The sequence below is a fragment of the Rhinoderma darwinii genome, unplaced genomic scaffold, assembly GCF_050947455.1.
Source record: "Rhinoderma darwinii isolate aRhiDar2 unplaced genomic scaffold, aRhiDar2.hap1 Scaffold_662, whole genome shotgun sequence".
Taxonomy (NCBI): Eukaryota; Metazoa; Chordata; class Amphibia; order Anura; family Rhinodermatidae; genus Rhinoderma; species Rhinoderma darwinii.
The window spans coordinates 178436-187365 of record NW_027464219.1 but is presented as its reverse complement, the minus strand read 5'-3'; positions in this window follow the sequence as shown (position 1 = coordinate 187365).

Here is an 8930-nt window from a genome sequence, read left to right as displayed (position 1 = left end):
TATTATTCAGTCACTATGTGGTTATGGTGTGGAAGTATTATTCAGTAACAGTATGGGGGTATTATTCAGTCACTATGTGGTTATGGTGTGGTGATATTACTCAGTAACTGTATGGGGGTATTATTCAGTCACTATGTGGTTATGGTGTGGCGGTATTATTCAGTAACAGTATGGGGGTATTATACAGTCACTATGTGGTTATGGTGTGGAGGTATTATTCAGTAACAGTATGGGGGTATTATTCAGTCACTATGTGGTTATGGTGTGGTGGTATTATTCAGTAACAGTATGGGGGTATTATTCAGTCACTATGTGGTTATGGTGTGGAGGTATTATTCAGTAACAGTATGGGGGTATTATTCAGTCACTATGTGGTTATGGTGTGGTGGTATTATTCAGTAACAGTATGGAGGTATTATTCAGTCACTATGTGGTTATGGTGTGGTGGTATTAGTCAGTAACAGTATGGGGGTATTATTCAGTCACTATGTGGTTATGGTGTGGCAGTATTAGTCAGTAACAGTATGGGGGTATTATTCAGTCACTATGTGGTTATGATGTGGTGGTATTATTCAGTATCAGTATGGGGGTATTAGTCAGTCACTATGTGGTTATGGTGTGGAGGTATTATTCAGTAACAGTATGGGTGTATTATTCAGTCACTATGTGGTTATGGTGTGGCGGTATTATTCAGTAACAGTATGGGGGTATTATTCAGTCACTATGTGGTTATGGTGTGGTGGTATTATTCAGTAACAGTATGGGGGTATTATTCAGTCACTATGTGGTTATGGTGTGGTGGTATTAGTCAGTAACAGTATGGGGGTATTATTCAGTCACTATGTGGTTATGGTGTGGCGGTATTATTCAGTAACAGTATGGGGATATTATTCAGTCACTATGTGGTTGTGGTGTGGTGGTATTATTCAGTAACAGTATGGTGGTATTAGTCAGTCACTATGTGGTTATGGTGTGGCGGTATTAGTCAGTAACAGTATGGGGGTATTAGTCAGTCACTATGTGGTTATGGTGTGGAGGTATTATTCAGTAACAGTATGGGTGTATTATTCAGTCACTATGTGGTTATGGTGTGGTGGTATTATTCAGTAACAGTATGGTGGTATTAGTCAGTCACTATGTGGTTATGGTGTGGTGGTATTAGTCAGTAACAGTATGGGGGTATTAGTCAGTCACTATGTGGTTATGGTGTGGCGGTATTATTCAGTAACAGTATGGTGGTATTATTCAGTCACTATGTGGTTATGGTGTGGCGGTATTATTCAGTAACAGTATGGGTGTATTATTCAGTCACTATGTGGTTATGGTGTGGTGGTATTATTCAGTAACAGTATGGGTGTATTAGTCAGTCACTATGTGGTTATGATGTGGCGGTATTATTCAGTAACAGTATGGGGGTATTAGTCAGTCACTATGTGGTTATGGTGTGGAGGTATTATTCAGTAACTGTATGGAGGTATTATTCAGTCACTATGTGGTTATGGTGTGGGGGTATTATTCAGTAACAGTATGGAGGTATTATTCAGTCACTATGTGGTTATGGTGTGGTGGTATTATTCAGTAACAGTATGGGGGTATTAGTCAGTCACTATGTGGTTATGGTGTGGTGGTATTATTCAGTAACAGTATGGGGGTATTATTCAGTCACTATGTGGTTATGGTGTGGCGGTATTATTCAGTAACAGTATGGTGGTATTAGTCAGTCACTATGTGGTTATGATGTGGGGGTATTATTCAGTAACAGTATGGAGGTATTATTCAGTCACTATGTAGTTATGGTGTGGCGGTATTATTCAGTAACAGTATGGGGGTATTATACAGTCACTATGTGGTTATGGTGTGGAGGTATTATTCAGTAACAGTATGATGGTATTATTCAGTCACTATGTAGTTATGGTGTGGTGGTATTATTCAGTAACAGTATGGGGGTATTATTCAGTCACTGTGGTTATGGTGTGGTGGTATTAGTCAGTAACAGTATGGGGGTATTATTCAGTCACTATGTGGTTATGGTGTGGTGGTATTAGTCAGTAACAGTATGGTGGTATTAGTCAGTCACTATGTGGTTATGGTGTGGCAGTATTAGTCAGTAACAGTATGGGGGTATTATTCAGTCACTATGTGGTTATGTGTGGCGGTATTATTCAGTAACAGTATGGTGGTATTATTCAGTCACTATGTGGTTATGATGTGGTGGTATTATTCAGTAACAGTATGGGGGTATTATTCAGTCACTATGTGGTTATGGTGTGGTGGTATTATTCATTAACAGTATGGAGGTATTATTCAGTCACTATGTGGTTATGATGTGGTGGTATTATTCAGTAACAGTATGGGGGTATTATTCAGTCACTATGTGGTTATGGTGTGGAGGTATTATTCAGTAACAGTATGATGGTATTATTCACTCACTATGTGGTTATGGTGTGGGGGTATTATTCAGTAACAGTATGGGGGTATTATTCAGTCACTATGTGGTTATGGTGTGGAAGTATTATTCAGTAACAGTATGGGGGTATTATACAGTCACTATGTGGTTATGGTGTGGAGGTATTATTCAGTAACAGTATGGAGGTATTATTCAGTCACTATGTGGTTATGGTGTGGTGGTATTAGTCAGTAACAGTATGGGGGTATTATTCAGTCACTATGTGGTTATGGTGTGGAAGTATTATTCAGTAACAGTATGGGGGTATTATTCAGTCACTATGTGGTTATGGTGTGGTGATATTACTCAGTAACTGTATGGGGGTATTATTCAGTCACTATGTGGTTATGGTGTGGCGGTATTATTCAGTAACAGTATGGGGGTATTATACAGTCACTATGTGGTTATGGTGTGGAGGTATTATTCAGTAACAGTATGGAGGTATTATTCAGTCACTATGTGGTTATGGTGTGGTGGTATTAGTCAGTAACAGTATGGGGGTATTATTCAGTCACTATGTGGTTATGGTGTGGTGGTATTAGTCAGTAACAGTATGGTGGTATTAGTCAGTCACTATGTGGTTATGGTGTGGCAGTATTAGTCAGTAACAGTATGGGGGTATTATTCAGTCACTATGTGGTTATGTGTGGCGGTATTATTCAGTAACAGTATGGTGGTATTATTCAGTCACTATGTGGTTATGATGTGGTGGTATTATTCAGTAACAGTATGGGGGTATTAGTCAGTCACTATGTGGTTATGGTGTGGTGGTATTAGTCAGTAACAGTATGGAGGTATTATTCAGTCACTATGTGGTTATGGTGTGGTGATATTATTCAGTAACAGTATGGGGGTATTATTCAGTCACTATGTGGTTATGGTGTGGAAGTATTATTCAGTAACAGTATGGGGGTATTATTCAGTCACTATGTGGTTATGGTGTGGTGATATTACTCAGTAACTGTATGGGGGTATTATTCAGTCACTATGTGGTTATGGTGTGGCGGTATTATTCAGTAACAGTATGGGGGTATTATACAGTCACTATGTGGTTATGGTGTGGAGGTATTATTCAGTAACAGTATGGAGGTATTATTCAGTCACTATGTGGTTATGGTGTGGTGGTATTAGTCAGTAACAGTATGGGGGTATTATTCAGTCACTATGTGGTTATGGTGTGGTGGTATTAGTCAGTAACAGTATGGTGGTATTAGTCAGTCACTATGTGGTTATGGTGTGGCAGTATTAGTCAGTAACAGTATGGGGGTATTATTCAGTCACTATGTGGTTATGTGTGGCGGTATTATTCAGTAACAGTATGGTGGTATTATTCAGTCACTATGTGGTTATGATGTGGTGGTATTATTCAGTAACAGTATGGGGGTATTAGTCAGTCACTATGTGGTTATGATGTGGAGGTATTAGTCAGTAACAGTATGGAGGTATTATTCAGTCACTATGTGGTTATGGTGTGGTGATATTATTCAGTAACAGTATGGGGGTATTATTCAGTCACTATGTGGTTATGGTGTGGAAGTATTATTCAGTAACAGTATGGGGGTATTATTCAGTCACTATGTGGTTATGGTGTGGTGATATTACTCAGTAACTGTATGGGGGTATTATTCAGTCACTATGTGGTTATGGTGTGGCGGTATTATTCAGTAACAGTATGGGGGTATTATACAGTCACTATGTGGTTATGGTGTGGAGGTATTATTCAGTAACAGTATGGAGGTATTATTCAGTCACTATGTGGTTATGGTGTGGTGGTATTAGTCAGTAACAGTATGGGGGTATTATTCAGTCACTATGTGGTTATGGTGTGGCAGTATTAGTCAGTAACAGTATGGGGGTATTATTCAGTCACTATGTGGTTATGATGTGGTGGTATTATTCAGTATCAGTATGGGGGTATTAGTCAGTCACTATGTGGTTATGGTGTGGAGGTATTATTCAGTAACAGTATGGGTGTATTATTCAGTCACTATGTGGTTATGGTGTGGCGGTATTATTCAGTAACAGTATGGGGGTATTATTCAGTCACTATGTGGTTATGGTGTGGTGGTATTATTCAGTAACAGTATGGGGGTATTATTCAGTCACTATGTGGTTATGGTGTGGTGGTATTAGTCAGTAACAGTATGGGGGTATTATTCAGTCACTATGTGGTTATGGTGTGGCGGTATTATTCAGTAACAGTATGGGGATATTATTCAGTCACTATGTGGTTGTGGTGTGGTGGTATTATTCAGTAACAGTATGGTGGTATTAGTCAGTCACTATGTGGTTATGGTGTGGCGGTATTAGTCAGTAACAGTATGGGGGTATTAGTCAGTCACTATGTGGTTATGGTGTGGAGGTATTATTCAGTAACAGTATGGGTGTATTATTCAGTCACTATGTGGTTATGGTGTGGTGGTATTATTCAGTAACAGTATGGTGGTATTAGTCAGTCACTATGTGGTTATGGTGTGGTGGTATTAGTCAGTAACAGTATGGGGGTATTAGTCAGTCACTATGTGGTTATGGTGTGGCGGTATTATTCAGTAACAGTATGGTGGTATTAGTCAGTCACTATGTGGTTATGGTGTGGTGGTATTAGTCAGTAACAGTATGGGGGTATTATTCAGTCACTATGTGGTTATGGTGTGGCGGTATTATTCAGTAACTGTATGGGGGTATTATTCAGTCACTATGTGGTTATGGTGTGGCGGTATTATTCAGTAACAGTATGGGTGTATTATTCAGTCACTATGTGGTTATGGTGTGGAGGTATTATTCAGTAACAGTATGGGTGTATTATTCAGTCACTATGTGGTTATGGTGTGGTGGTATTATTCAGTAACAGTATGGTGGTATTAGTCAGTCACTATGTGGTTATGGTGTGGTGGTATTAGTCAGTAACAGTATGGGGGTATTAGTCAGTCACTATGTGGTTATGGTGTGGCGGTATTATTCAGTAACAGTATGGTGGTATTAGTCAGTCACTATGTGGTTATGGTGTGGTGGTATTAGTCAGTAACAGTATGGGGGTATTATTCAGTCACTATGTGGTTATGGTGTGGCGGTATTATTCAGTAACTGTATGGGGGTATTATTCAGTCACTATGTGGTTATGGTGTGGCGGTATTATTCAGTAACAGTATGGGTGTATTATTCAGTCACTATGTGGTTATGGTGTGGTGGTATTATTCAGTAACAGTATGGGTGTATTAGTCAGTCACTATGTGGTTATGATGTGGCGGTATTATTCAGTAACAGTATGGGGGTATTAGTCAGTCACTATGTGGTTATGGTGTGGAGGTATTATTCAGTAACTGTATGGAGGTATTATTCAGTCACTATGTGGTTATGGTGTGGGGGTATTATTCAGTAACAGTATGGAGGTATTATTCAGTCACTATGTGGTTATGGTGTGGTGGTATTATTCAGTAACAGTATGGGGGTATTAGTCAGTCACTATGTGGTTATGGTGTGGTGGTATTATTCAGTAACAGTATGGGGGTATTATTCAGTCACTATGTGGTTATGGTGTGGCGGTATTATTCAGTAACAGTATGGTGGTATTAGTCAGTCACTATGTGGTTATGATGTGGGGGTATTATTCAGTAACAGTATGGAGGTATTATTCAGTCACTATGTAGTTATGGTGTGGCGGTATTATTCAGTAACAGTATGGGGGTATTATACAGTCACTATGTGGTTATGGTGTGGAGGTATTATTCAGTAACAGTATGATGGTATTATTCAGTCACTATGTAGTTATGGTGTGGTGGTATTATTCAGTAACAGTATGATGGTATTATTCAGTCACTATGTGGTTATGGTGTGGAGGTATTATTCAGTAACAGTATGGGGGTATTAGTCAGTCACTATGTGGTCATGATGTGGAGGTATTATTCAGTAACAGTATGGTGGTATTATTCAGTCACTATGTGGTTATGGTGTGGAGGTATTATTCAGTAATAGTATGGGGGTATTATTCAGTCACTATGTGGTTATGGTGTGGCGGTATTATTCAGTAATAGTATGGGGGTATTATTCAGTCACTATGTGGTTATGGTGTGGCGGTATTATTCAGTAACAGTATGGGGGTATTAGTCAGTCACTATGTGGTTATGGTGTGGTGTTATTATTCAGTAACAGTATGGGGGTATTATTCAGTCACTATGTGGTTATGGTGTGGCGGTATTATTCAGTAACAGTATGGGGGTATTATTCAGTCACTATGGGGTTATGGTGTGGCGGTATTATTCAGTAACAGTATGGAGGTATTATTCAGTCACTATGTGGTTATGGTGTGGCGGTATTATTCAGTAACAGTATGGAGGTATTATTCAGTCACTATGTGGTTATGGTGTGGCGGTATTATTCAGTAACAGTATGGGGGTATTAGTCAGTCACTATGTGGTTATGGTGTGGTGTTATTATTCAGTAACAGTATGGGGGTATTATTCAGTCACTATGTGGTTATGGTGTGGTGGAATTATTCAGTAACATTATGGGGGTATTATTCAGTAACAGTATGGGGTAATATTTCATCTGGTATAGTGGTATGGTTTAATAACTGTATATAGAGTATGTTTTGTGAGATTGGGGACATTTGCTTTTGGGCTTGTGACACTCCTGGACTCGCTAGCAATCAGTGATCAGTTCCCTGCTCATCGCCTTCTGAAGTGACGGCATTATTTATATAGTAAGCGTGCGTTCACACCTGCCTCGGGTTTCCATTGAGGCTCCCGTTAGACCTTTTCTGTCAGGGGAACCCGTGAACGCAAACCAAACGGAAACCATAGCTTCCGTATTCATTACCGCCGATTTCAATGGTAATGTTTCCATTGCAATAGGTTTTCATTTGTCTCCATTTCGTAAGGTTTTCATTTTTTGGTGGATTTAATAGCGCGGTCTATATCCCCCTCGCAGGGGTTCAGGGGACTCCTTAGACTCCGCACCTCCGGTTACTCTGCACTGATTCAATCATGGCCAGTTCTTATTCCAGCTCCTCTATGTACAATTACTAAAACTGCTGCTGACTATTAGGGTATGTGCACACACACTAATTACGTCCGTAATTGACGGATGTATTTCGGCCGCAAGTACCGGACCGAACACAGTGCAGGGAGCCGGGCTCCTAGCATCATAGTTATGTACGATGCTAGGAGTCCCTGCCTCTCCGTGGAACTACTGTCCCGTACTGTAATCATGTTTTCAGTACGAGACAGTTGTCCTGCAGCGAGGCAGGGACTCCTAGCATCGGACATAAGTATGATGCTAGGAGCCCGGCTCCCTGCACTGTGTTCGGTCCGGGTCTTCCGGCCGAAATACGTCCGTCCTTTACAGACGTAATTAGTGTGTGTGCACATACCCTTAATGTGAATTGTATCGCTGCCCACTGGACCCCAGACCTGTTAACACTTATACGCACATTATACGGCAATGTTCTATATACACTTTATACGAAAACAAGAGGAAAGACGAAGGCTACAGGAGTCGCACATCCAAAACGATTGACGTTACTTTATTACAATATACATGAAGAAGAACAAACAATGCGCAGAAGTCAAAAGGGAGAGAACATGTCCCTGGCCTGAATAAATGCCGACGGGACCCCCACTATTGCCCTATTAGAATTTAAACAGGAGAAATGTCACTTAAAAGAAAGGACCCCCGGAGAAATGTGCATGTAAGGTCAAACATAGAAAACACAGACAATGCACATAAATAAAGACAGTGTGCGAGATAGGAAAAGATGTGACCCCCCACCATGCTGGGGGAATTAAAGACCGGGTCCTGAGGGCAGAGTGGACCCGAGACCCCCGCGTATCTCCACCGGCACGGCTTCGGAGGGGCCACACGCACACGTTATTGCTCCTATTTGAACCTTTTCTCGGGTAACACATTTTTTCTTGGAAACACGGGATCCTCCGTTCCATGGTGTCCTTAGATGTTTTTCTGGCATTTTGGGTCTATGTGGCGTGTGCTGGTCTAATAATGACACTGTGGACTCCATGGACTTTACAACCGCACCGTACACGATGCTGGAGAAGTAGCGGCCATAACAAGGTTCACCCTATAGCAATGAGATGACCAGGGCCACATATAAAAGATATGAGACACCGAGATGTTCTGCGTCATCACAGGAAACGATTACACACAAGAACAAGGACCTTCGGGACCGAGAACTGGTAAAAGTCAAGAGGTCATACAAGGATATAAAGATATATGAACGGCACCGCTGAATGTAAGACCGGATAGCGTGGGGAAACTCGGACGTGAAGAACATGACGTTTTCCACGGATCCCCATAGACTTGAGTCTGCACACGGTCTGATGAAGCAACGACACTGAACGGCCCCATTGAACGACATGCGTCCGTGTGACGGCCATTGTTTTAACAGCCGTCACACAGACATATTCTACGTTCGTCTTAATAAGACCTTATACTGACGTGCGGTGCAGCAAAAAAATGGGAACTGCCTAAA